The sequence below is a fragment of the Hyaena hyaena genome, unplaced genomic scaffold, assembly GCF_003009895.1.
Source record: "Hyaena hyaena isolate Hyena2069 unplaced genomic scaffold, ASM300989v1 scaffold_76, whole genome shotgun sequence".
Lineage (NCBI taxonomy): Eukaryota > Metazoa > Chordata > Mammalia > Carnivora > Hyaenidae > Hyaena > Hyaena hyaena.
Window position 1 is genome coordinate 1,519,166 of NW_024080709.1, and position 4,998 is coordinate 1,524,163.

Sequence of the window (4,998 nt, forward strand, 5' to 3'; positions counted from 1 at the left end):
TGATTTGCTAAGCAAAACTCAAGTTGATATGACATAAACAACGTCTGCTGCCTCCAGGGGCTGCCACAATATTTTCTTTTAAGTGCTACTCGTGCCTGAAATACGCTTCTGGTTTTGAAATGTGGTTCTCCACTCGTGCGCGGCTACAAATCACTCTCTGATGAAGAGTGCCATTTTTTATTCTTTAATGGAGGTTGGCAGAGCACGTGACGTCATTCCAGATGGGAGGCACGCCAGGGCAGGGGGCTGGAGGCCTCTCCTTGGAGGGGTCAGTTTGGAAGACAAGCGGGGGCTTTTTCTTTTTTTTAATGTTACTTATTTTAGAGAGAGAAAGACAGAGCATGAGCAGGGGAGGGGCAGAGAGAGAGGGAGATGCAGAATCCAAAGCAGACTCCAGGCTCTGAGCCATCAGCACAGAGCCCGACACAGGGCTTGAACTCAAAAACCGTGAGATCATGACCTGAGCCACAGTCGGATGCTCAACTGGCTGAGCCGCCCGGGTGTCTCAAGAGGGAGATTTTTCACTGCGAATTTGGCATCCCATTGATGCAGGTTCAGCCGTGTGTGAACACCTGTGCTCTCCAGAGCCCTGACGTCTGTTTACTCTTATATTTTCTCTTTTTTCCCCCATGTTGTTAAGTTTGTAAGTTTTTGCTGCTAAAACAGTGCATCCAAAAGTAACACAGCTTCTCTTCCTGATGCCACAATGATAGGGAAAAAAAATTGGTCATTTGCTCTGTAATTCCCCCTCTACCCCTCACCCCACATGCAGGTCTTCACCATCAGCAGCAGGACATGGAGCCTTCCGCATGGGATGTGGATGTTCTTGAACATTCTGAGAAGCCGACATGAAAATCTATGGATAGATATGCTTATTTATACGCATATCAACTAACATCATAGTTATACAAGATGGACAAATTCTAGAGATCTGTACAACCTAGTGCCTATTATTAACAAGTCTCTTAAGGGGGCTGATCTCATGTTAAGTGTTCTTAGACACACAAAAGAGCCAACGGACACAGGAAACTTGGAAGTGATGGTATGTCAATTACTTTGAATGTGCTGATGGCTTCCCAGGTGTGTGCCTCTGTCCAAACGCATCAAATTGTATGCATTCCATATGTGCAGGGGTTTGTTTATCAATTATACCTCAAATATACCTCAAAAACAAAAAGCTGTAAAACAACCCCCTCCCCGAACAGAACACAGCTTTTCTTACCAACTTAATCTCCAGATCCATAAATCAATCCTTCCTTTTCATGGCGCCCCAGGGTGCCAGGAGATGGACGGATCGCTCTTTCACGTCCTGGTTGGTGGCCATTTACAGCGTTGTCATCAGAAAGACTCTGCTGCATGAGAAGCGAGTGAGTGTAGGTCAGTCCAGTTTTAGAATGGGAGAAACTAAGGCCCAGAGACGTTCAGTGGAGGGTTCTGTGGCTCCCCCCAGGTTCTGGTGGATTCCCCCAGCGGAGAGAACCTATGCAAGCCTGCAATTGCTCCCTGCTACCACTTGGTGTCACTGTTGAAGCTTGTTCCCTGTGCAGCCTCTGTGGACAAACAGCCCCTCCTTGCTACCAGCTTCCTGGGCTTCGAACTTCTTATTTCACCTTTTCCTGCCACTGACTCTCATGATCTGTCCTTATAGAACTCCCTAGGCAAACCCACCTTCTCCCAAGTGGTCACATTCTCAGAGAACTTGGCTCCCTTACACCTGCCTCCTCTCCTAACTCCAGCGAAGGGGGTTTCTTATCTTCCCTTGAGGTATCCAAAGTAGACCAGAGAGTGATGCTTCACAGAACACACACAGCCGACTCCAACCTGACTTTCAGAAATTCAGACAAGTTACAGGAATCCAAATATGGCTTTATGGATTCATGAGCATAAGTGGTTTAAATCAACATGAAATGGCTTGCTTATTCAGACGCATAATCAGCTTCCCCCACTTCAGTGTAAAGAGGATCCAAACTCAGAATCTTGCTCACTAGTGTCTGATTTGGCAGCAGGTGCCAAACTGGCTGTACAGCTCCGTGGTATCCCCAGATTTCAACCAGAGGTGATGGTTTTGAGATTCACGTGTCATCTTCCAGGCTTAAAAACAAAACACAGGGGCACCTGGGTGGCTCAATGGGTTAACTGTCACAGACTCTTGATCTCAGCTCAGGTCATGATCTCACAGTTCGTGAGTTCAAGCCCCACATTGGGCTCTGTGCTGATGTTGAGGAGCCTGCTCGGGACTCTCTGTCTCTCCCTCTCTCTCTGTTCCTCCCCTGCTTGTGCTCTCTCTCTCTCCAAATAAACAAACTTGCAAACAAAAAAATAGCAAGCACTTCTCCACATGTAAATATATACCCTTAGATATTTTGTGCAGTTTTTTTTTTTTGAAAATGGTACCCACAGCACATTATGTAAATTGCCTTTTTCTGAAGCCCATTCATCATGTGGGGCAGAGGAGGCTGCCCTGTGTAGGACGGGGTGGGGACAGTTTTGTGGGGGGTGAGAATGGGCCCTTTCCTAGGATGATGTCACCTGGGGGCGCAGCTTTACTCTTTGGAGGGAAGGACAGGAAAATGTGTGTGGACCACTAAACTCCTCCCACAGGCCTACCTGTTGGGGGCAGTGTGGTTTTTTTGTTTAATGGGGAGGAACCTAAGGGTCCCTTTGTGACACTTTTTTTTTTTTTCTTTTTGAGAGAGGGAGCGTAGCGGAGGGGCAGAGAGAAAAGGAGACACAGAATCTGAAGCAGGCTCAAGGCCCTGAGCTGTCAGCACAGAGCCTGACATGGGGCTCAACCTCGTGAACCACTGAGATCATGACCCAAGCCAAGTCCGAGGCTCAATGACTGAGCCACCCAGGCGCCCCTGTGACACTTCTTTAAAAAGCAATGAATGGCTGCTCTAGTGGAGAGAAGAAAACATTCAGTCATTATCCCACTTAATTCTGGATCATTCTAACTTGCCTGTGTCCTAATAGGTTATCTTTGGGTGTGTGGGCTCTGGAGAGATTCTGGGGGGGGGGGGGGGAAATTATGCATGTGATACGATCCTCTCCTATTAAATCTGAACAATGTGAAAGTTTACAGGATAAGAAGTGAAGGAATCCTTTCCGCAGCTCCCCGACTGGACCGCTGTTAACTTGATGCGGATCCTTCTTCCCTCGGTCCAGTCAGGGACGGCGGGGCCCAGCCTCACCAGCATCTCCAAGCCGCAAGTTAGAAATGCAGGGTCTCGGGCTCCACCCAAGAACCAGAACTTGTCTTTTAACGCGACCCCCAGAGTGAAGAGAGGCTCTCAGTGTGGCCGGGCAGCATCAGCGCCACGTGGGAGGCAGTCAGGCCACATCTCGGATTTACTGGGCCACCCAGCGATGGGTGTTTAACAAGCCAGGGGACACCCATGAAGGCTGACGAGTGTGGGAGCTTCTGCTGTGAAGTCGGGGACTCCTACCCCCTGGAGGCAGCTAGGCTCCTCGCCCCCCATCACGTCCCTCAACCCCCCTCTTTCCAGAGAGAGCCCGCCCGGATCTGGCTCCTTCACCGAGGTACCCCCAGAGTCCGGTTCCACCACGCATACACCAGGAGCTCCATTAATGCTCCCTTCACTTTAGGAATATCAGGCCAATCCGGGTTTCCCCGAGTACGTCCAGCTGGTTTTCAGATGGCACAAGACGCCACTCCCCCGGGGGTGGAGGTCACTGCACACGTGGTTAAATGCATTCGAGCAGCCCCGCGGCGCACTCTTTCGTGATGCAAAGAAAACAGATTCCGCAGGACCCTGGCTCGGTTTACCGCGGCCGTCTGGCAGCACATACACGCCGAAAGCTGGTCAGACACCCATTTCACGGAAGGGCAAATGGAGGCTCAGCCGGGGTTAGGTTTTCACGTCAGGACGACTCTAGGCCTGGGCAAGATTTCCTCTCTTACAGCAGTGCCTGCAACCGACTGCTTTTTAAAAATAGCAAGCCAGCCAGCAGCTGCCTCTGGGTGTGGGCCCGGCATCAGGCAACGGCAGTCCTCTCATGAGAAAGGATAAACTTGGACTTGCACGTTCAGGGGGGAAGCTTAGTGGCTCTCGAGTCGAGTGTGCCAGCAGCTGTGGGGGTTTTTGCCTGGGGCCACGGTTTCTGGGGGCCCCTCCGGTTCCCGCGGCGGGGGACTCGGTCCGGAGCGGGCAGTTTGCGGCGTAGCCGAGGCCGGACCACCCAGACGCTCACCTTCCGCGAGGGCTGGCGCAGAGCTTGGAGCCACACGGGGTGAAAACAGTTTGGCCGGCTCCGCACCCATCTGCACCCAGGGGCGAGGCTCTAGACGCGGCGGTTTTTCCGGTCGTCCGCTTTTGAAAACTGGTCCCACCCCTAAAAAGTCTCCCCTTTCGGGAAAGGTCGGCACCAGGCACGGACGGGGTTCGAACCCGTGATCTTCGGTTTACGAGACCGACGCCTTACCACTTGGCCACCGCGCCTGCGTTGGAATGGCGGCTCCGCGAGCCTCTATCCTGGCGTCGCTCCCGTCAGCTCGCCCCGCGGGCACGAGCGCGAGCGCGAGCGCGCCCGCCCCGCCCCGCCCTCGCGCGGCCCCGCCCCCTCCCTGCGGCCGGCGGGGCGGGGCTCCGGCGTGCGCGCGCCGGTCGCTCTCCGCAGACTCCCGGCTGCGGACGCGCCGGGCTTGGGGGGGGGCCCCGCGCTCCGCGTGCGGCGGGGTGGCGGCCCCGGAGTCCCCACCGCCACGGCGGGAGGAGTGTCTGGAACTCCGGAGCCGGCGGAACGCTAGTCGGGGACTCGGACCCCAGTGTTCGAATCCCAGCTCCGCCAGAGACAGTTTGAGACCGGGAGTGGCGCTCCTCGGAGCCTCAGTTCCCCCCCTGGGGTAAAGCACCCAGGAAGCAGGGGAAGGGATGACAGTTCTCGTTGCCAGTCCACGGCTGTCCTGCGCGGAGCACACGCCCGGCAAGTGTTGTTGAATGAATGCGTAAGTGTTTAAGAAATAAAAAGCTCAAAGCT

At 53.6% G+C, this 4,998-nt stretch overlaps 1 long non-coding RNA gene and 1 other non-coding gene across 2 annotated transcripts; both read right to left on the reverse strand.

Moving 5' to 3' along the window:
• Window positions 1–469: 469 nt before the first annotated feature.
• Window positions 470–4,355, reverse strand: LOC120232714. Its single transcript, XR_005528628.1, has 3 exons — window positions 4,213–4,355; window positions 1,223–1,352; window positions 470–856 (listed from the first exon to the last, which is right to left on the reverse strand). It is a non-coding gene; the product is annotated as an uncharacterized LOC120232714 (long non-coding RNA).
• Window positions 4,356–4,388: 33 nt separating this feature from the next.
• On the reverse strand, window positions 4,389–4,460 carry TRNAT-CGU. The gene has a single exon. It is a non-coding gene; the product is annotated as a tRNA-Thr (tRNA).
• Window positions 4,461–4,998: the final 538 nt, after the last annotated feature.